Source organism: Barbus barbus, assembly GCF_936440315.1.
Source record: "Barbus barbus genome assembly, chromosome: 6".
Lineage (NCBI taxonomy): Eukaryota > Metazoa > Chordata > Actinopteri > Cypriniformes > Cyprinidae > Barbus > Barbus barbus.
Window position 1 is genome coordinate 40,099,215 of NC_136734.1, and position 24,677 is coordinate 40,123,891.

At 38.6% G+C, this 24,677-nt stretch overlaps 1 protein-coding gene across 2 annotated transcripts in view; it reads left to right on the forward strand.

Moving 5' to 3' along the window:
• Positions 1 to 9,461: 9,461 nt before the first annotated feature.
• Positions 9,462 to 24,677, forward strand: part of LOC306871338 (methylcytosine dioxygenase TET3-like) — a 32,975-nt gene continuing 17,759 nt past the window's right edge. The window contains exons 1-2 of one of the 2 annotated variants that reach the window (XM_079419177.1): positions 9,462 to 10,006; positions 10,408 to 10,467. The gene's annotated coding sequence lies outside the window, so the exon portion shown is untranslated. Of the gene's footprint in view, positions 10,007 to 10,407; positions 10,468 to 24,373; positions 24,664 to 24,677 lie in introns of those variants that run through there. The other variant, XM_079419178.1, reaches the window with a different exon arrangement.

Sequence of the window (24,677 nt, forward strand, 5' to 3'; positions counted from 1 at the left end):
ATGACAATTATTGATAATGCAAAACTAAAGAGGGCTCTTCATAAATGACCATCACAGGCCGTTTATTGATCCATTCACTGCAGTGTGTACAGCATATAGAGATGCTGCATCAGTCGTGTGAGAGTGCTTTGGAGATATATAATCTTAAATGTAATGCATTATTGCATCATACAAATCAAGTCATGCAGTTTTATTATTTTTTCAACACTGTCATGTGACACTGTCTCTCTTGCTATGTTTGGCTTGCAAAAGATGTTTGATTTATTTTTAACTGATCCCTGAACATAATTATTTGCAAGCAATGACTGTACCATTGTATAGATGTTGTACCGCTTTCAGGGTAGACATGGTATCATGCGGACTGCAGCAGATTATCATTTTAGATTGTTTTTTTGTCAGTAAATAAATAAATAAAATAAATAGAAACTTAGCATACATTAGTTTTATTTAGATAGGTCAGGTATTAGGGTACACTGTTTTTTTTTTTTGGAGTAATTTATACTTTATGTAATTTTCATTATTCTCTATGATCATACTTTTTGCATTACAGTGAATGCATTGCTATATTACAGTGGAAAAACATAAACATAAATAATATACATAAAGGTATTAAAAGCAAATACTATCACGATAAGTTTGATAATGTAGCTGCTTTACAATGAAAAATACACACACACTTTACATATATTTGTATTTTTATTTTATATTTTTATTTTTTTTAATATATATATATAGGGTAAACGTACCTATTAAGCACACTTCCATTTTTGCGATCAGATTATAAAAAGTAATTGATTATCCTACTTGATATCTTAACTCATTGATATGTTTGTTACTATATATCTCCTATAATGTGAAGTCAGTCAGATCATCACACGCTGAGATATGAGTCTCCTTGTGTTCACTCTGTCTGATAACTTTCACCAGAAGAGGAGATCCTTAAATGTGCTTGTTTTAGATGTTTAAGCCTTTATTTTGGGTAGGATTCACTACTTACTGTAAAATTAAGAGATTAATATTCAGACTCTCGCATATTATAACCTGGAGCTTGGATGTGGGAAATAATTACATGAGATCCAAAGATAGTTTTATCAACACAGTTAGCTGACTAGCTGGATAAGATTGTGTGCTACGCTAACATATTACTGCACAGGCATTACTGGCACGTACTTTTACGTCCATAATATTATAAATGAACAGTTTATTGCTGGTCTGTGGTTTTACAGTGCTGTAATTTTTAAAGATTTCATATTTTAAGGTGAGCTTAAAGGGTGCACTACAGCATCAGTGTGACATCAATAAGAAAAAGGATCAATATATTGTTAATAATAGTTGTTCATATTAAAATATGTATGAACTTATTACATGACCTACACTATTTATTTAGCAAACTCCTGTCATTTTAATATATTAATAATTGTTGCTGCTCTAATTAAGCTCAGTGTGCTCTCTTTAAGCTTATGTTCATCCTCATGAATTAAATGTTTTATTTGATTTTTGAATTTTACTTCGCTGAAAGTAGTCTAGATGTTGATGTGTGCTTAGATGCCACTTCACTATGAATATATAACTGATCAAACTGAATGCCTTGTTGCTTGAGTCTAGTGTTCTTTTTTGTACCTTCAAAAATACATATTTTTACACTTATTCTTTAAACATTTTCCCTAAAATAAACAAGATTTTTAATAAAATATGATGTGAGCTGAATGGGAACAGGGGTGTGCTTAAAGGGTACAGAAATGTACCCACAGCCAGGTGAAGAACTCAGTTCTGTTCCTGTTCTTTTAGAGTTAATTACTTCTTTTGGGAGATTATCTGGGTATACAATCAACCTGTCGAAAAGTAGCTTGCCACTCTCTGATGCTTACAGACCCAGCTTTTTAGAAAATATTCCATTCAAAATAGTTAGGGACCACTTTGTATATCTAGGACTGACAATTCCTAAAGAACTCAAATGTAACAGAGAATTGGAAAATCTTGCCTTTATCTATGATTGGACGCATAAATTCAATAAAAATGGTCTCTCTTCCTAGATTCTTATATATTTGTCAAAATCTTCCAATTTTTCTTACGTTTGCCTTTTTTAAGGAACTGGATTCTATAATTTTGTCTTATGTTTGGAACTGTAAGACACATCGGATATCTAAAATTAATTTACAAAAGCCCAGGTCAGTGGGCGGTCTGGCTTTAATGTACTGGGAGAAGGGAGCCCTGGGAAACCTGTCCCCTGAGGTTCCCTTATGGGTGCAAGTGGAGACAGGGCTGGCTGCTGGGATCTCATTAGTGGCCATGTTATTTTCCAAGTTAGATAAGCCTACAGCTATAAATAAGCTAAGTATTGTGTTCAAAAATTATCAAAATTTTAAATCAAGTAAGAAAAGTCCTGTCCCTGCCAGAGACCACTGTGTATACACCGATTTGCTACAATCAATCTTTTTCAGCCCCATGGTCTGACAGGACTTATTTTGTTTGGAAGGAGAAGGGTTTATGTTCTATTAAGGACCTTTATGTCGAGGGAAGGTTTGCATCTTTTAACCAGCTAAGAAAGAAGTTTGATCTGCCCCATTCACACTTTTTTCGTTATTTACAAATTAGGCATTATGTGAAGTCTAAAATTTGTCATTTTGAATTCCTTCCTGAGAACCATGTTTTTTTTATATATATTTTCCTAAATCCTCCTCACTCTACGCGTCTTATCTCTAAATTTGTTGGCTTATTTGAAAGTTGTATGGCAGCCCCTAATGAGATATTTAAAGTGGCCTGGGAGGATGAACTGGGAGCTGAGCTCTCCGATGAAACGTGGGATAGGTGTTTGAATGCAGTACGGTGCTGTTCAGTCAACAGTACGCATCAGTTGATACAATTCAAGGTCATTCACCATTTGCATTATACCAAGACCAAACTGCACAAAATCTTCTCTTCTGTTTCACCATTCTGTGATAAATATATACTCTATGTGTGTGTATTTATATATACATAATAAACAGTACACATATATATATTATGTAAACAAACTTTTATTTTGGATGTGATTAATTGCAATTAATCGTTTGACAGCACTAATATATATATATATATATATATATATATGAAGTATTGTATATTATATTAGAGTATTCGTCCTCTTTTTATTAAAATTGTCATGAAAATATTGCACAATAACAAAAAAGTCATTATTTGTTGCCCTAAAAAAAGCTTTATTTAGAAATATAATTCTTATTTTATAATTTTGTGTGTGTGTGTGAGAGTGCGCATGTTTTTGTGACATATGAGGACACAAATTTGTATAGTGACACAGGTATGACACGGGTATTACAAGGAGAAGGTGATTTATGAGGACATTTCCCCATGTCCCCATTTTTCAAAAGGCTTATAAATCATACAGAATTAGTTTTTTTTTTTTTTTTGAGAAAGTAAAAATGCAGAAAGTTTCCTGTAAGGGGTAGATTTATGTGTAGGGTTGGTGTAGGGCGATAGAAAATACGGTTTGTACAGTATAAAAACCATTACGCCAATGGGATGTCCCCACAATTCACAAAAAACAAACCTGTGTGTGTGTTTTTGTGGTTTATGAGGACACAAATTTGTATAATGACATGGGTATGACAGAGGTATTACAATATGAAGGTGGTTTATGAGGACACTGCCTATGTCCCCGTAATTCAAAAGGCTTAAAAAACATACTAAATGGTGTTTTTTTGAAAATCTAAAAATGCACAAAGTCTCCTGTGAGGGCTAAGTTTAGGTGTAGGGTTGGTGTAGGGCAATAGGACACACAGTTTGTTCAGTATAAAAACCATTACGCCTATGGAGAGTCCCCATAAACCACAAAAACCAACGTGTGTGTGTGTGTGTGTGTGTGTGTGTGTGTGTGTGTGTGTGTGTAGGTTCGGTTGTGTTTTGGAGCAGGGTCTTAGAAACTCTATGTGGATTAATTCAATTTGGGGTGGCTATTGTTCAAGAAAAGGGGGAGGAGAGAGTTAATTAGGATTGTTAATCCTTCTGTTATTACAACGATGTCTTAACCCTCATTTAAACTCATGCAGACACGTATGCACACAGAGACCTTTGCTATTGTTTGACAATGAAGCCTTAACGATGTTTCTGTAGTCTCACTTCTCTTATTACGAGAACTGTGTGTGTGTGTGTGTGTGTGTGTGAAAGTGGGTTGGGGGGTCACAGGTAGGATTACGACAATTTTCTGACTGCCTTAAGGGGATTTGCTTTGATACGGCCTGAATCACCTGGCCTGTTGCGCGAGAGCCGGGGAAGAAGATTAATGACCACTTATGCACTTTGGCTCTCGTGACAAACCAGGTGATTCAGCCAGTATCAAAGCAAACAGACGAGATAACATCAGGAACATCATTCCCAATGCATTTGCATCGCAGCACAGTCAGTGCATTGCATTGTGCACATCAAAATGATGTTCGCATTTTCTTACGATGCCAAAAGCGTAAAAAGAGAAAAGTTTGAGTGCCACAGCGCAACCTTCCCTAGCCTCGTAGTTACTGCAAGCCTTCACGCAGATACACACACGCACAAACACGATGTTCCTGGAACTCCCACGCTGAGTAATCCGCTCTCATCACAACTGCTGCGTCACCAAACGTCCGCTGGTTCTGCGAAAGCCTCCGTCTTAACGCATGTCTTCCATTAGCCACGCTTCCTGTTACGCTCTGATCAGGGAAAAGACAGATCATGCAGTAAAATGAAATCAAATGTTGATCTGTTTATGACACATACAGTTTTCACATCAGTCGCAGTTGCTGTTATCTTAATAAATGGAAGCGCGTGCGCTGCTAACCCTCATGGATGATTCAGCGTCAGTTTTATTATAACGACTCGCTTGCATTTCCATCTAGCAGGCGTTTGTAGGTCTGTCCAGCAGAGGTTGTAGTCTACCATGTTTGGTTTATAGACTTTGAAAGACTGAAATCGAAGCTCTTATAGTGGTATTTTAGGCATGCACAGCCGAGTATTTAAAACAGCTGAGATTCGACTCGCATTTGCAATGCCAGTTGCGTGTAAAATGTTGTTGCTTTCACTTTTTTGGTTGGAAAAATGGAAATTGCGTGTTTTCAAACCACCGACTCTGTTTGGTGAAGAGGATCGCATGCGTGTTTCTCTGTCAGTGTGCGTCGTTGCACCAAAGACACGGCGTGCAAATGCATGTGCGCAGTCCAGTCCAGTTGTTGCATGCAGCCGAGACACAGATGGTCTTCAGTGATACCACATTCCAGAGCCATTGTTTAACCCTCTGGTTGTGTTCGGACTCCGGTCACGCCCGTTGTGTTGCCAGTCAAAAATGACCGGACTCCAAACAACTGCTTATAAATCTGTCATTATGCTATATTATCACCAAATATTGGATTCAATCTTTTTGTCAACTTGTTTTCTTTCATTTAGGACTGGTTTTGTGTTTCTATTTGCTTCTGATTAATCGTAGGCCTCATTTATCCGAGAGTAGGTACCTCATTTTTTGAGTGAAAAAAGCATTTTTTATGAATAATTTTCACAATATTAAACAAAAAATTATGAAAATTTGCACTGTTTCTCACACTAGTGTACTTTAATGTTTAATCAGGAAGTTTGCTTTTAATTGCTTTTATTTTGTACAAAATTGCAAAAAGTCACACTCGTGGTGTTCCCGGTCAAAAATGACCGGACTCCAAACAACTGCTTATAAATCTGTCATTATGCTATATTATCACCAAATATTGGATTCAATCTTTTTGTCAACTTGTTTTCTTTCATTTAGGACTGGTTTTGTGTTTCTATTTGCTTCTGATTAATCGTAGGCCTCATTTATCCGAGAGTAGGTACCTCATTTTTTGAGTAAAAAAATTATTTTTTATGAATAATTTTCACAATATGAGAGAAAAAATTATGAAAATTTGCACTGTTTCTCACACTAGTGTACTTTAATGTTTAATCAGGAAGTTTGCTTTTAATTGCTTTTATTTTGTACAAAATTGCAAAAAGTCACACTCGTGGTGTTCCCGGTCAAAAATGACCGGACTCCAAACAACTGCTTATAAATCTGTCATTATGCTATATTATCACCAAATATTGGATTCAATCTTTTTGTCAACTTGTTTTCTTTCATTTAGGACTGGTTTTGTGTTTCTATTTGCATCCGATTAATCGTAGGCCTCATTTATCCGAGAGTAGGTACCTCATTTTTTGAGTGAAAAAAGCATTTTTTATGAATAATTTTCACAATATGAGAGAAAAAATTATGAAAATTTGCACTGTTTCTCACACTAGTGTGCTTTAATGTTTAATCAAGAAGTTTGCTTTTAAATGCTTTTATTTTGTACAAAATTGCACAAAGTAACACTTGTCAAAAATGGCCGGCCATTGAAAGTGAATGGGGAAGAATGAAAGAAACAACTAGTGTTCAGGAGCATGTTGTGCTTGCAAACCAAGACCTTGGACCTTTGCATGTGTGGATGCATTTATACTCAAGCTATCACACACACACATACACACACACGCGCACGCGCACACACACACACACACACACACACACACACCCATCCATCCATGCATACAAACTATTTTATTACACCTATTTCATCCTACCCTGAACTGCATGCAATATCCTTTTATGAATCTGATATAACTCTCTCTCACACACACACACACACACACACACACACACACACACACACATGCTCAGACTGCCTTGTCTTTAGCCTGCATTGACCTCCATAATAATCTTTTCTTTCACCACATATTTTAGACTACGGAGCCCCTTAGAGCTTGTGGTGGTGGAAAGATTTCGGGGTGGGTGAAAAAAAATCGGGGTGGGAGGAAAAAATATTTTTCAAATCTTTTGCGTTCCCTCGCAAAACTTTGCGTACATATTTGCGAGAGAAAGCAAAGTTTTGCGAGAGAACGCAAACATCTTTGCGAGAGAACGCAAACATCTTTGCGAGAGAACACAAAGTTTTGCGAGAGAACGCAAACATCTTTGCGAGAGAACGCAAACATCTTGCGAGAGAACACAAAGTTTTGCGAGAGAACGCAAACATCTTTGCGAGAGAACACAAAGTTTTGCGAGAGAACGCAAACATCTTTGCGAGAGAACACAAAGTTTTGCGAGAGAACGCAAACATCTTTGCGAGAGAACGCAAACATCTTTGCGAGAGAACGCAAACATCTTTGCGAGAGAACGCAAACATCTTTGCGAGAGAACGCAAACATCTTTGCGAGAGAACGCAAACATCTTTGCGAGAGAACACAAAGTTTTGCGAGAGAACGCAAACATCTTTGCGAGAGAACGCAAACATCTTTGCGAGAGAACGCAAACATCTTTGCGAGAGAACACAAAGTTTTGCGAGAGAACGCAAACATCTTTGCGAGAGAACGCAAACATCTTTGCGAGAGAACACAAAGTTTTGCGAGAGAACACAAACATCTTTGCGAGAGAACGCAAACATCTTTGCGAGAGAACACAAAGTTTTGCGAGAGAACGCAAACATCTTTGCGAGAGAACGCAAAAGATTTGAAAAATATTTTTTCCTCCCACCCCAAATTTTTTTCACCCACCCCGAAATCTTTCCACCACCACAAGCTCTAAGGGGCTCCGTAGTCTAAAATATGTGGTGAAAGAAAAGATTATTATGGAGGTCAATGCAGGCTAAAGACAAGGCAGTCTGAGCATGTGTGTGTGTGTGTGTGTGTGTGTGTGTGTGTGTGTGTGTGTGTGTGTGAGAGAGAGTTATATCAGATTCATAAAAGGATATTGCATGCAGTTCAGGGTAGGATGAAATAGGTGTAATAAAATAGTTTGTATGCATGGATGGATGGGTGTGTGTGTGTGTGTGTGTGTGTGTGCGCGCGTGTGTGTGTATGTGTGTGTGTGATAGCTTGAGTATAAATGCATCCACACATGCAAAGGTCCAAGGTCTTGGTTTGCAAGCACAACATGCTCCTGAACACTAGTTGTTTCTTTCATTCTTCCCCATTCACTTTCAATGGCCGGCCATTTTTGACAAGTGTTACTTTGTGCAATTTTGTACAAAATAAAAGCATTTAAAAGCAAACTTCTTGATTAAACATTAAAGCACACTAGTGTGAGAAACAGTGCAAATTTTCATAATTTTTTCTCTCATATTGTGAAAATTATTCATAAAAAATGCTTTTTTCACTCAAAAAATGAGGTACCTACTCTCGGATAAATGAGGCCTACGATTAATCAGAAGCAAATAGAAACACAAAACCAGTCCTAAATGAAAGAAAACAAGTTGACAAAAAGATTGAATCCAATATTTGGTGATAATATAGCATAATGACAGATTTATAAGCAGTTGTTTGGAGTCCGGTCATTTTTGACCGGGAACACCACGAGTGTGACTTTTTGCAATTTTGTACAAAATAAAAGCAATTAAAAGCAAACTTCCTGATTAAACATTAAAGTACACTAGTGTGAGAAACAGTGCAAATTTTCATAATTTTTTCTCTCATATTGTGAAAATTATTCATAAAAAATTATTTTTTTACTCAAAAAATGAGGTACCTACTTTCGGATAAATGAGGCCTACGATTAATCAGAAGCAAATAGAAACACAAAACCAGTCCTAAATGAAAGAAAACAAGTTGACAAAAAGATTGAATCCAATATTTGGTGATAATATAGCATAATGACAGATTTATAAGCAGTTGTTTGGAGTCCGGTCATTTTTGACCGGGAACACCACGAGTGTGACTTTTTGCAATTTTGTACAAAATAAAAGCAATTAAAAGCAAACTTCCTGATTAAACATTAAAGTACACTAGTGTGAGAAACAGTGCAAATTTTTATAATTTTTTGTTTAATATTGTGAAAATTATTCATAAAAAATAATTTTTTCACTCAAAAAATGAGGTACCTACTTTCGGATAAATGAGGCCTACGATTAATCAGAAGCAAATAGAAACACAAAACCAGTCCTAAATGAAAGAAAACAAGTTGACAAAAAGAATGAATCCAATATTTAGTGATAATATAGCATAATGACAGATTTATAAGCAGTTGTTCGGAGTCCGGTCATTTTTGACCGGGAACACAACGAGTGTGACTAGGTGAAATAAAACCCACAAAAAATTACGAAAATTCTAAAAAAATTTATGAGAAATACTTGTACCCTATGTGCGCAAAGTCAGTAAGTTTGAGTCCAATGCGATAACGTTAACTAGTATTTTCAGGAAAAAGAAAAAAAGTTTCGGGTCAATTTGACCCGAACACAACCAGAGGGTTAAGGAAGGCAAGCCGGGTTAGATAATTGACAGCCACAGCGTGCATGAGAGAAACCCTTCCCCCAAGTCTGAAATGCACAGACGCACATGCACACGCATTGTTCATAGCACGTGCCCCCTTCTCTTTCTTTATCCAGCACATCCCGCTCTCTGCGTCTATGTCTCTCGCCCGTTTTCTCTCTCTCTCCTCTTGTCGGCTTCACCCTAGCAGCAGTGCTCATGCTCGCCTCCGATTGGCCGGCGGCCGCTCTTTGTGAGCTATCAGTGGCGTGACGTTACGTTAGTGTGTGTAGGTCGGAAAGGAGTATTCACATCACGTATTCTGTTAGCTTTTTTGTTTGGAGAGGGGGGAAGGGGGGTAGAGGAACAAGAAAGAGAGGGAGGAGGCTATAGTGCAGCAGTGATAGCGATCACACTGCCTTTTAAAAAAAAAATGCTTCTGTGTGCATGTGGTCGAGCCATGAATTGGAGGAAGTGAGAGAGAGAGAGAGAGAGAGAGAGAGAGAGAGAGAGAGAGAGAGAGAGGCTGGGAGGGCGAGAGCGAAAGAGCGTACGAGAGCTAATGTAAAACAGGATTAAGAACACAAGATGGCTTCCTGAATGGACAGAGACCAGAAAGAGAGAGGGAGAAGAAAAGAAAGATAAAGAAAGACAGAGCGAGAGAGAGGTGGGGGGGACGCAGAGAGAATGCTTTGGGTCTTCTGATGGGGATACCTCTCGCCACCGACGAGCAAGACGCGAAGGCAGCGAGGCTGAGTAGGTAAATATTTATTAGCACAGGGGAAAAAATGACGGACAGTAATGGCAGATGGGGGGGGGTTAGACTCTGAACAGCACCGGTTTATTAGAAAGACTGGGGTCAGAAATAACTAGCTGGCGTTAGCTCACATTTAAATGTCTCTTTGTGCCATACTGGTATGTTTTAGATCATAATTGGCATGACTGTATACATGCAAAGGACAGAATTTGATTATGTATTTAGCATGCTCTATTTTAGGAGCTTTGTAATAATTTAAACCTTTCTGACTCTTGACTTGAGAAGATAAAAATGATTCATGTCTTTTTTCACGCTCATGGATGATTGTGATGTTTTTTATTGTCATTGATTCTTCTCAATCTGCTTTTTTCCCCTCTGTCTTTTCACCACGATTGTCCTGGAAGGTGGAATATTTTGAAGACGTAAAAAATCCCCGGTCCATAATCCCAAACCTGGCTAAAGAGGTGAGCTAAATACCCCATGTCCAGCTGTCTGTCTGTGTGCGTCTTATGGCAGATGTTAACACTTTTTGATCTTCCTCTCTGATGGGTATGAATCAGGAATGGTGTGATGTTTTGAGCTGCAGTTGATGATTTGTGTGTTTTGCGTGACTCAACAGGCCCAGATGCGGCGTGACAGCTGCGTTTAGGCATCCACCTGTGTGCTGCAGGTGCAACTCAGTGTTTGTGGCCTTCGTTTCTGATCCTGTGCGCTTTAGTGAAGACTCTCGAGCGGGGCGAGAAGACGCTAGCCTGGACTAGGCCCCGGTTTAAAGAGACCCGGGCTCTGCGCTCATTGGAAGAGATGTAGGCGTGAGCTTCGCCTGGCAAACAGAGAGAAGAGAGGAGGAGGAGGAGGTGGCCTCTCTCTCTCGCACTTTCTCTTTGGCTCTATCTCGCTCGGTCTGTCAGTCTGTCTGTCTTCCTTTTTCTCTGCGCTCTGTGTCAAGCCCAGGAACAGAGAAAAGAGTGGCGGGCGGGATTGCCAAAGTTTCCAGTCATCTGAGGTAAAGGGAGTAAAAGTTAGTGGGTCACATAAACGCACGCATGCGCGGTGACTCCGCTGTATTTGTGTGCCCGTGTGAGCGAGCACGTGGCGGAGTGTTTATGGACTGAGAGTAACATCTAGCGTCAGAGTTAAGAGAGACTCAACGGTCCTTGAGAGCTTTAGGTGCGAATAACCCTCAGCGAATATGCTGATTTACTCGTAGGAGAAATCAGACAGTCTCAACAGCACCGGCGCTCCTCTTTGCGCTCTCACCACACAGCGGCGGGTTTAACTTCGGCTTCGGCCAGAAGTCACTGTTTAGATTTATAGATTTACAGTCATTTAGCAGACGCTTTTATCCAAGCAAATGAGGACAGTAGAAGCAATCAAAATCAACAAAAGAGCAATAATATGTATATATACATACATGCATACATACTATATATATATATATATAAAAATAAGAAAACACAGTACACATACATATGTTATGTAAACAAAAACTTTTATTTTGAATGCGATTAATCATTTGACAGCACTAATATATATATATTAGGGGTGTGACGAGACACTTGAGACGAGATGAAACATGAGACTGGGTTCACGAGAACGAGACAAGATTTTTAGAATTTTTTTTTTTTTTTTTTTTTATCCTCAATGATGAAATGTATAGGGAAAATAGTATTTTATTCAACTGAAAAACACAAAATGCAAAAAAAAATGTAGGTGCATTTTGAAATCTGAATGAATGATTCAATATCAAATACATTTTTTAAGCGGGTTGCCGCCACCTCCTGGCAGAAGATGATAAGTGTTACAATACACAAGTGTTAAGATACTTTCGTTTTGATCGCTAATGTAGACAACAAGTGTTTATACCCAAACTATAAACTTTTATCCCAGTATGCCTCCTTCGGTTATTTAAATGTCTGTAACACAGAAATAATGATGTGTGGTTGAAAAGACTGTTTGTGTTGCTCTTTCTGGATCAGCAGCAGCATGAATGCAGATTTGAATGTCTTTAAGACGCTTACGATGTGAAACAGGTGTTAGTGGAGTTGTTGGTATGAGCGTGTGTTTTGTCGCCAGCCATATCAGTGAAGAACAGCGGAAGCGTGATGATGGCCGACCCTCTGATTCATTAACATGGACAGCGACAAAACATGCTTCTCATGCTCCACTGACACTGACGTAATAGACACAGCTGCATCGTTGTCATTCAGGAATAAGATCACATGGGTGTTTGAAGCAAGATCGCAATTTTTTAATGATTAATGGTGCAGCTCTAATGTAAACACTGCAAAATGTTTGCGAGGATATTTTCACGTTCCGACTGGTCTCGCGAGATCTCGTGCCACGTCACATCCCTTATATATATATATATATATATATATATATATATATATATATATATATATATATATATATATATATATATATATATATATAATGTATATGTGTGTGTATATATAAGAAAGCTGATAAAGAATAGAGAAAGCTAGTGATAGAGGGCCTTTTTTAAAGAAAACAAAACAAATGGAGTGTGTTAGAGGGTCAAGATAAGAAAACAAATAGATAAAATAGAATTAGAATAGAGAGTGCTAGAGTTAGAGGGTCAAATTAAGATAGAAGAGATGTTTTTTTAGCAATTTTAACTTGAATCTAGAATGTATAATCCACGCCAGATCATTTCTGACCGACTATTTTGGCTGGAAAGATCAAATGCATCGTCTCTAAATTCCATACACCTACATGCACTCGCAAGGTCTTACATAACCTCACTCAGATGCATTGGTTTATCTTACTTGCCTAAAAGTATCGTCTCATAATTTTGTTTGCGGCTTACCAGTTGGCCCGCACGCCCCTCGTCTGTCGCGCTTCGCTGTCACTCAGCCACAAATTGCCAGTTTGCCGTGAGAAGATGGCTTGGATCGCATGCTCATTTGCTCTCAAAATACTTTAGATCTGGATGACTGTGGATTGCCATTGTCAAGGCATTTTGCTGTGATGCAACACATGTGGCGACGTTAACGTTGTGTTGTTATATAATTACTCTCCTCTACCCAGAAATTGTTAAGTGGTACGGACAAAATGAAGATCATTCGTATTGTTTCTGTGTAGTGTTTCTTTCCTTTGGCTTTGCTTCCGATTGACGTAATGTATGGTATTTGCGGGGATAACCAAAACATGAAACCGCTCTAAAAGCTGACGCTGCTCTACTGTAAGCGTTTGATCTGTGGGGTAAATGTATATCATCACCCCTTTTATTCGTGCAATAGGCTCCGAAAGTTGCATGGGAGGCAGCACCACATTAAAGAGCTCATGGAAAGTCTGTAGTAATGGCTCATTTGGAGGTGTGTGGAATCCCCTAACGTGACGGGAAGGGGTTAACGGTGACCTAGATTTAGCGGCAACAGTGAGTGGCAGATGACATCACGGCTGTAATTATAGTTCAGACCTGCCCATGAGGCCGCTCATGTGATGAGGTATTTGTGTGTATGTAGTATATGTGAATGTGTGCTTCTGAGGGGAAATGGCTTGCGAGCGTTTAAAGTTAATGCGAAAGGCAGGAAGCCGCTTGTATTCGTTTCTCAAATAATGCTCACGATGTAATTCGCTCTGAAATAAACCAGTTGTTTTCTACAGATGTCACTGTGAGTTAACTGGGACTGCAGTGCACTATTGAGAAAACAGGATGTTAGAAATGGGAAACTATTTTAATTAGCTGATGCGTTGTCATCCTTTGCACACATGACCTGAAAACACACACACACACACACACACACACACACACATACACACACACACACACTCAAGCTATACTCAAAGCAAAGTTTGTGTAACATTAGGTCTGTTTTTCCCCGGTCTATCCACCCAACCAAACATTCCAAAGTCCAGCGAGTGATCTGAAAAGGATTCTGTTGTAAAGTATACCACCAGTTTAGAAGCACATACTTGGACTGAGTTTAGAATAACTGGAATGCATGATTAATTTTACTCAGTTGATTCTATGTTTACTGTTCTTTGTTTTGTTGTATAGTCAACATTTGAAATGGATCAAAACTTTTCATCAAGTTGTTCTAAAACTTAAAACCATAATGCGTTCTTGTGACAACTTTGAACTTTTTTGATCCACTTCAAATGTTGACTACTATATACTAACCTTTGTTGAGCTAAACAAATAGCAATTTTGTTAATGTGTTTAATTGTTAACTGGGATAATCAATATGCTTTTGTTGTAAGACAAGCTAGTTTTATATAACAAACATGCTTACTGTAGATTAAATTTTAAATGATTTTGCCTACTAATATAAGGTAAGCGCCACATGTTCTTGGAATTGTGTAATTCACAGGTGTTTTGTGTTAAACATGCAATGATTTCCCATTAAGATAGTGATTTTTAAGTAAACCGCTCAACCAATTCAGTTTAACCTCAACCAATGAAAGTTAAATTGGCCAGTTTGTTTGTTTAGAAGAACAGATAGCTTATTCATGAACCAAACATGCAATATAAGAACATGAATAAAATCAGTCAGGAAAGCAAAAACAAAATCATTATGATAATGTTACAGCACTGCACTTTTTAAAGTGTCACAAACATGCAAAAAAACTCTTTTTAAACCGGTTTCCCAAACGGTCCTCTTTTAGCATTGGCATATAGTTTCTGTGCCAGGTTGGGATGTGCAAACAAACAGAAATGTTCTGATACCGGTACAGTGTACTTTTCAAGGTATCAGCCAACAAATGGCTTGCTTATGGCTCTACATATTAAGCTGGTATAGCAGAAAATAATTTAACTTCCTAATAAAAGACACACTTCAGCAGACCATGCATCCTGTTTTGCATTTTTAAATGTCAAGTGAGCTGGTTTGTGTGTGTGTGTGTGTGTGTGTGTGTGTGTGTGTGTGTGTTTGTGTGTGTGTGTGTGTGTGTGTTTGTGTGTGTGTTTGCAGAAAGAGCAGATGTGTGAGAAAGGTGTTTATATTGAACAAACTGTATGCGGGAGTCTTCACAAAACAGGTTAAACATGTTCAGATGATATTTAAAAGCGCCAGCTTCAGCTATCCACTTTTGATCAAAGTCAGGAGGTTGGAAACTGATACAGCTACGATAATGCTTGCAGATTCTTGTCTGTTTTTGTAAAGAAACTACTCTGTGCTAAACCATCATGAATGCGCTGAAAACTTGCAGCTGTGTGCAGATGCTTTTAAGATAATACAGTCACCAATGCAACTTGGGTAGTTAAAGGTTGAAGTGGTCGCATTTGTTAAATGTTTGATACTAAAAACTCCCACAGCTTAATGTGCAGAGACAGCTATGATGAAGTCTCATACCCTAAAAACGATAAACACTGTGACGTCATCTCTGCACAGCGGCAATGACTCTATGAATTTTGAATGGTGTGAATTTGATAGATGCAGTGTTTGGGCGAACCTGTTTGAAAACAGGCATTAGTTTGGTGAGAAGTTGGTTGTTATGCAATGTTAGTAAGGAGTGCATTGATGAGAGACCATTGCTTGGTGGCCTAATACAGTTTTTTTTTTTTAACTAAAATGCTGTCTCGTTCCAGTGCCTTTGAACCTCTCAATCTGTTGTTTGGTAAATCCAATTTTACATGCATTCACCTGTTTGCCCTTCACTTTGGCTTGTGGCTTTGCATCTCCTGAGGAATGGATGACTGCACTATTGCAGTTAATGAAAAATGAATGGACCGGATGTACTGTGGCACGTCAGCTGAGAACTAGTTCAATAACGGTGTTATCTCTCTCTGTTCATCTTACCCCTGATCCCCAGTGATTTGTCATTTCTACCTTAGATCTATAGATATATTATGTATATGTATATAAAATATACTGTACGAATGCGCACAGATCCGTTGAGTTTTTTAAACATGTTTTTGAAAGAAGAATCTCTTTTGCTCACCATTTATTTGATCAGTGGAAACAGTGATATCGTGAAATGTTGTTACAATTTAAAATAGCCATTTTCTATTTGAACATATTTCACAATATAATTATTTGTGACCCTGAACCTGGATCTTAAGTGTGAATTTTTTTTTTTCGAAATTGAGATTTATACACCATCTGAAAGCTGAATAAATAAGCTTTGCATTGATGTATGGTTTGTTAGGATAGGACACTATTTGGATACCATTAAATCTGGAATCTGAGGGTGCAAAAAAAATCTAAATATTGAGAAAATCACCTTTAAAGTTGTCCAAAATGAAGTTCTTAGCAATGCATATTACTAATCAAATATGAAGTTTTGATATATTTACAGTTGGAAATTTACAAAATATCTTCATGGAACATGATCTTTACTTAATATCCCAATGATTTTTGGCATAAAAGAAAAATCAATAATTTTGACCCATACAATGTATTTTTGGCTATTGCTACAAATATAGCCGTGCTACTTGAGACTAGTTTTGTGCTCCAGGGTCACATTTCTGTGATGCAAAGCTGTATTCTCAGCATCATTACTCATTACTCCTTCAGAAATCATTCTAATATGCTGATTTGATGCTCAAGAAACATTTCTGATTATTATAAATGTTGAAAACAGTTGTGGTGTTTAATATTTTTCTGGAAAATGCAATGCATTTGGAATCTTTGAACACTTATTTGAAATAGATTTTTTGTAACAATGTAAAAAAGTATTTACTATTCCTATTGATCAATTTAATGCATCCTTGTTTAATAACATTTCTTAATTTTCTTAATGTATACATTCCTTTAAAAAAAATGTCACTGGTAAAGCATGCGTGTATACATTTTTATCTAAATTTGACCGTGCATGCATGAAAGGGAGATTGGCTGATAGCTGGAGGGCGTTTGTGCTCATTGTGTTGCAACTGCATGTGAAAGAGAAGCCGAGACAAAACAGCGCATGCAGTGCTGCAGTGTACTTTGTACCATTTTCAAAGAGACCCTGGCCCTTTAAGAGCAGCTACGCTTGACTTGAACATATGGGGAGCTAATCTTAGCCTTACTCCTGAGAGAAACAAGGCTGGCAACCAGCCACTGTGCAGAACTGGAGAGATAGTCTTCTCTCTCTCTCTGTTACTGCTTCTTTTGTCATAGAAGTTGAACAGAATAGGGTTTTGGGGTTATTAGTGGCACATTTTTCCAAACATAGATTGAGTTCTGAGGTTATTGCATCTTTTTTTATTATTTCGAGGATTATTTGTCAGCCATATGAGAGCATATAGCCGAGCTAATGTGGGTTATGGATCAGATTTCTTCCCATTTTGAAAGAGATCTGCATGATGTCGTCCATCTATCTCCTTCAGCACGATTGTCTTTCAATTCTTCTCTTTCAAGCCTCCATCTGCTATTTTCTGCTTTCCTCTCTCTTGTATCCCCCTCATCAAATTTCACCTCAGTTTTTTTCCCCTTCTCCTCCAAAACTTCTAGCACAAAGAGCACTCTTTAGGCTGTGTTATTCCTCCGTCTCATACCTCCTCCTTTCCCACCATATTATTGAGTGATGAGGGTCGCTCCTCCCTTCCCTTCCCCCTCTTTCCTTATGTCTTTTCTGCTTTGCTTCCCCCTCACTTTCTCTCTCTCCCTCTTTCTTTCTGCCTGTCTCTCCCTTTCCCTTTGTGAGTATTTGTGGGGTAAAATGAGGAGGGGTCTCTCAGCTGAGTGGTCTGTGCTGACTTGCATGTGCCATGTGTCAGGCAAGGCAAATTATGACAGGCTCACACAGACATTTACATTCGACCTCCTAAACCTCACAAACCTTGCCCTAAAGAAAGAAGCATCATGTCAGGGGATGCCAAAAATATGGTGCATGCATAAAAAAGAAAAAAAGAGGACAAGGATGGGAAGGGGGGTCAGAGAACAATAGATAGAACCAGAGAAAAGGAAATTACAAAAATAAAGACGTGGGAATTAAAAATGGGAAAACATGGAAATGTAAGTCTAGAGAAACAGAAATGGATGTCTTGATAGTTTCAATGACTGTCTGAGCCATTCATGATCTGCCCCAGACCTACTGGACTCACTGACCCTGAGCTCATTTGCATTGGTGTGTACGCATGCGTTTGAGTGTGTGTGTGCGCGTGTGTGTGCACATGTGCCCTCGCACGCAGCTGTATACATTTCTTAGAAAGCATGCTTGAAACTCTTCTGTGGTTTAGCCTCTAGTTGGGCCCCTAGTTTAGCGCACGCAGGCTTTATCTGTGCATGTTAAAGTTTTTCGAATCTGGACTAAAGGGAGAGGTTTAATAAACAAATACGGAGAATGAAAGGGAGCAGGGTATGTGTGTGAGAGAGAGAGAGAGAGAGAGATAGAAAGGGAGTGTAGATGGACTTTGTGAAATAAACAAAAAGACAGCTGTGTTTTAATGTAAAGTTTTATTCTTGTCAATGCTGGCCAAAACAGTATCCCTGTGTATATACAGTACTGTGCACAAGTCTTAGGCCACTAGTATTTCCAGCAGCTAAAAAATGGTGTTAAGTCAGTTATTTCTATCTTTTGCTGTAGTGTGTCAGTAGGAAATATCAGTTTACATTTCCAATCATTTATTTTGCCATTAATAGCCCTATTTAGCAGGAACATTCAAGAAACTGAATGAACAAATATAAAAATAAAACACTCTATAGATTGATTCCTATTAAAGTAACTATTTTTTTCAGTCAAGAGTAGTTTTTTTTCTCTCTCTCTCTTTGTTGTTTTAACATTAAAGAATAAAAATTCTGTCATCTGTCTGTCGATTCTGTCATAGTATTTTATATTTAGGCCTATACCAGCATTTACTCACTCAAAATTAGTTTTAAACCTTGAATGAGTTTCTTTCTTCTGCTTAAAATACATGCTATTTTGAAGAATATGGAAAACAGTTGCTGGTCCTCAGTGACTTCCATAGTATTTTTTTTTCCTGCTATCAAAGTCAATGTGGACCAGCAACTGTTCGGTTACCCATGTTCTTCAAAATATCTTCTTTTGTGTTCAGCACATGAAAGAAATTAATACAGGTTTGGGACAACGTGTGAGTGAGTAAATAATGACAGAAATGAAATATTAGGGTGAACTATCCCTTTAATTACAGTCGACTGCATGTTTAGTTCTGGCCCTTTAAGAGCTGCGCGCATCTAATATACAGACACGCATCTGTTTCTCTCAACTGTTTGCTTTAATTTTAGACATAACCAACTGAGTCTATATGTAAACCTTGTGTGTTTTGACAGTATTGGCTCAAACGATAACTTAGTTCTGTAATCAGGCGCTGTTAGACAGGCTTTTAGTTCACACACTTCAGGTGTACGGGCTCAGAAAAAGCACACGTCAGACCAGCGCGTGAATTAAAAGTTTAACCAGCAAGGCTTTAAAACACATGCAAATAATGTACTTTTGTGATTGCGAATAAGTGCAGTGTCCCGTGAATGTCAAGTCAAGTCTGCTTTATTGTCAATTCTTCCACATGTACGGCACATACATTCAGAGAACTGAAATTGTGTTACTCTCAGACCCTTGGTGCATACAGTTAACATTTAAGACACTGACAGTAGACGTTCAAATACAGATAAATACAGTTTAAACATATGTACATACAACTATACAGATATACACATGAGGACATTGTAGAAAAATAAAGAAAGAGATAGATAAAGTGGCATAAGGCACATGACAGATAGATAGAGTGCAAGAAGAGCTTATCAGTCTGTTAAAGTGACAAGAGAACAGTCTTTTATCAGACTATCAGAAGAGAGTTACATTCGACTATCGACTGTATAGAAGTTAATTGATCAAGAAAATGTATTTTTGACAGCATCTTCATTTTACAGCATTTTTACACAAGAGCCTAAATCTTTTAACAGCGCTGTAGCTTTGCAGGAGGTTTCTTGAAGCGTCTTGGAGACACAGTTCTTCTGGATTTAGTCTCAGTTTGTTCTGTTTCTTCATGTCACTCCAGACAGACTGATGATGATCAGATCAGATCTCTAACATCTCACTGGATTATTACAATTAATGGCTAAATGAATGATTGGAAATGCAATCTGATATTTCCTCCTGACACACTACAGCAGAAGATACAAATAACTGACTTAAAACCATTTTTTTTTAGCTGTTGAAAATAATAGTGGCCTAAGACATTTGCACAGTACTGTATATGGATTACACAAAATGCATTTTTAACTGTACGTTGCAATAATCTCACATGTTCCATAAATTATTTCACACAAATGATTGATTTGCGTTGCATGCTAATGCATTTGCGTGTTTCCTATGAGTGTGGTTTTGTGTAGGTGGGGGGGTTTGATTTTTTCTCTCTCTTTTTCTTTCTCTTTTCTGTGATTGTAGGTTATTTTGAGTTGACAAGAGCAGCAGATGAGTCACTGATGATCCAAAAGAAATCCTCAAACGCTATAACCGTGTCAGTCATAGTTTTTCTGAGAACTTCTCAAATCTGAGAGTAAACCGTGTAAAACTGAGAGTTCTTAAACAAACATGAGTATTGTTTTAGAGATTGCTTGTAAGGAAACCGTTGTTTAATTATTAGTGTTGTTTTCCTAAGACGTGACAATGGAAATCAAGGGACCTGCACTTGAAGATCACTTTTAGTTTTGACTCATTCAGGTTTTTTCATCTAAACAACAGGGTGTTTGCCTGGTCAAGCTACAGTCTTACTAGGCAAGAACACACTCTGGGCCTCATTTATCAGTCTAATTTATATGTTTATTAAATATCAGTACATATAATGAAACCTATTAGTTCCTATTAATACCTATTTAGTTCCTCCTCGCTCCACAACAAATCCTTTAAATTTAACAGTATTACAGAAAAATAATGAAAAACTAAGTAGCTGTAAAATGATATATTAAACTATAAAATAAAACACAAATTAGGCTATAGTGGCATTCATTATAAACAGCCATGTAACATTTGGTTGCTAAACTATTATTCATTATTTAAACAAGGGTTTGTGCTTCACTCATGTTCCAATATCCACCTAAACATCATCCTTCAATTGCATAAAAATTATTTTTTTGGGCGCTGCACACTAATTTTACAGCAGACCTTTGAAACTGCGCAGTTTCTTTTATGATTGGTTGATTGCATTTTAGTTTAATGATGAATGGCTTAAATGTCATCTTGTATGTGCGTGCATGAGGTGTCTGCACAATCAGCTGGATTTAATAACATTAAGATATAAACAAAACAAATAAAATGCATCAAGAGTGTCAAAAAACAAGCGTAGCCTATACTAGTCACACAGATTTATTTTTCTTTTAGACAAATATATTTTGTGTAGCCCTATTTATTTTATTCCTTTTATAGGCATAATTTGTTTAAGCTGCTATTTGTGCATATAAAGCTAAAGCCCTGAAAGAAAAAAAAGACATACTAATCTTAGTACCCAATTTTCTGTCATACGTTCATTTCGTAAATGAGGCCCAATGTCTAACTAAATATTTGAAGGGTTAAAGAGAGGTGGTGTGTCATGTCTGCTAAATATAATCCAATTTATGTGTATACATGGAAAAAAGCTAGATCTATTAGTTTGCAAAAATTGGCCTGGTACAATTTAATTCGAATTAAAGCATGTACTTGATATCTTAGTACCAGTCCTACTCTATGAATGTTGTGCTCAAAAACAATATCTGCCCAAGCTGCTTTATTTAAAAGCAAATTTCAATTTCAATTCCTGTCTAATGGTAGTAGGTCAGTGACTCTCATATCTAAACCTACTATTTTAATGTTAGCTCAGAATTCAGACTTGTCTGATGAGTAATTTAGTGAGCATTTAGTGGTGACCTTTTTGTTTCACCCGAAATGCTAGATCTTTCCGTGCATTACCATGGTCTTTCTGAGACCTGTCGAGTTTCACATCCCCTGTGTCTCTTGCTTTTGGATCAATGATCATCTGTCTTGTGACACGGTGGATGTTTGTGGCTCGCTTGGTTAAGATTTCTCACATTTTAAAAGACACAAGACATTTCAGGCATTTACTCTAATTGCAGAAGCAAAAGTCCCCTTGTACATATTAGAGAAGAATCAGAATTATCCTGTATGGTTCGGTAGAGCTGTTTATATGGGCAAGGTATGTATCCTTTTTGTCTTTCAACATTAGCTAGTGTCACGTCTCTCACTGAAGTGACAAGAAAGGGATAGTTCAACCAAAAATGAAAATTCTGTCATTATTTACTCGTGTTGTTCCAAAACTGTATGAACTGTTATGTTTTCATACAAAGAGAGTCCAATGCTGTTTCACAGAGGAGAAAAAGTCGGCACAAGATTGAACTATCTTTTGGGTGAACTATCGCTTTAAATGTGTGTATGCTTAAAAAATTGTGTCTGGTCACCTGATTTGTGTGTCTCAGAGCACGTGGAGCAGTCGTGGCATAAATCATTCGCCCGATAAATGAAGTACAAAGGCAACCAGAGGAATAAAGAAAGAGCGCTGGTGGTTGTAATGTTGCTATGTAATCGTTATGTCAGCTCCGCATTGCTGCATATTATGTTAGCGCTCTAGTTTCACTTCTCTCAGTATTGATGCGCCTTAACATGCAACAGGAAGGGTGAGGTAACTACAGGGCACAAGAAGTGCTTCGTCACGCTGAGAGGAGCGAGGGAGCACGCTTAGACGGCGAGTGAATGTGTGTAAGGGGAGGCTCATCTACATTATGTGTTATGACACATCTGCCCAGCCCTCTATCGGCGTTGAATGACGCAACGGCGACGTAATAACGGTTCCCGCTCTCCGTTTTCCCTCTCTCTCATTCACTCGCTTCTCCTCCGCCGGTGACAGTGCACTTTACCTCTCCGCTCGGGCTTGTGTTTGTCCGTGGGGTAGCCTTGCCTTCACTGTGTTGACGGTGGCGATCCAACTGGCAGGAGTCAACAGAGAGAGCGAGCGGGAGAGAAAGACACTGATCAGAAGGAAAGACGACAAGACGAGAGAGTCGCGAACGTGGCAAGAGGTTATGCGGGTTAATCCAAATTGCGCGTAGTCTGTGTTCGCATCTTCATAATGCGAAAGCGATTCTACCGAGGCGACTGTCAAAGGCGGTTGGCATGTTTTTCTCTTCTACTGAACATAACAAGTACCAAAATCAGCCCATGGAGGAAAGGGAGAGATAGAAAAGATGCAGAGTGTGAAAGACCCAGCTGAGAAGCTTCAGAGTTCGCAGAGATGGGTTGGCATTGAGCAAAGTGTTTAGGCAGGAAAGAAAGCGCAAGAAGAACTGTGAGACTAATAGCAAATTCGTCCTTCACACCGAACACTCACTTACCATCGGGCTTTCTATACTCTATGCTGGACTCCCTCACGCGAACATCACCTCTTCAAAAGCTCCTCGTTACCCTTCCTCGCTTCCGAACAGAACAAACACCATCGACGAATCAAACTAGATAACCAGCAGCAAAATAAAAAAAGTTGTTTTCTCCCTCAAAACTTCATGCTTCCTATGTCTCTGCGGTTCCCGTTAACCTCGCTGTACCTTGTGGTTGCTTCTGACAGTCGCTGTGCTTTCCTCCTCACATCCTGTGTTTCTTGGCTTCGAGACTCTTTTGCTGCTGCTTGACTCCTATATCTGTGGTCTCTATAAGCGCAGCCATGTATATGCTTCGTATATGTTGCCATTTTTACACATTTCTTTCCCCTCACGAGTTTGGGTTGACAGCAGCACTTGTGTATGTTTGGTCTGTGTGCATCTCCTGCCAGCCATCATCTGTTCGAAATCAGCGTTAAAGAGCACCATAATAAACGTTTCGAACAAACTGAAGCGCCGAGGAAAGCACAATAATGGCAGGAGTAAATATATCGATTTCCTTTTCCTTGTTTGTTTTTTTGTGCCATTCTTAGTCATCACACAGCAGCTGCCATTTAGTGTTTGAGTAGACGTCTGCATTTAACTGCTGCAGCCTCCATCTTATGGAGCCTCTCAGAATTCACAGCCAAGACCGAACAACAAAAAAACGTCACCAAAACACCTCTACGATAACAAATAAATGCTCATTTTCGTTTTGCATGCTCGTAAGCCATAGATCTGTTCAGCCGGTCCTTTATTTAGCGCAGTAGCCAGCCAGTCTGCCACTTGTGCTCTCTCTCTCTCTCTTTACGCTTTGCAGCGGCTGTATTTCTTGCACGCTCCACCATTCCATCGTACGTGCCCAGTGTGGCTCAGATAATGGCCTCTCTCACTCTGCACACACAGACGAGAGAGGGGGAAGGAGGAGGAAAATGAAGGGAGGGAGAAAACGAGTGAAGGGGGGAGGGAGTGAGCGAATGAACGATAGAGAGAGAGAAAGCGGTGGGGGCTGTAAGGCAAAGCAGACGGCAAATGCAAAAAGCAGAAAGAAAAAGGAGAATATAGAAAAAGGGAAGGGAGGAGCAGAGAGACATAATGAGAGAGGGAGAAAGAGAGAAACGATAGTGGCGATAGGAAGAGAATCAGAGCGAGTGTGTGTGCTTGGGGGAGGTGTGTGCGTGAGTGTGTATGTGTCCGTGTGCCGCACTGCCTGGCTGACTGAGAAGAGAGGGAGAGAAAGAAAGAAACACTGAAAGAGAAAAGAAAGAAAACCGTAGTGGATTTCCACCGGCTGGCGGCTTCTTTTTTTTTTTTTTTTTTGGCACTGTCGCGAAAGCCGTATTCCATGCACTTTCTTGTCCACATTTCCCACCTTTGTCTCTCCAGCAGGGTTATTGGGACAGCTAGACCACTGTGAGTAGACGCCG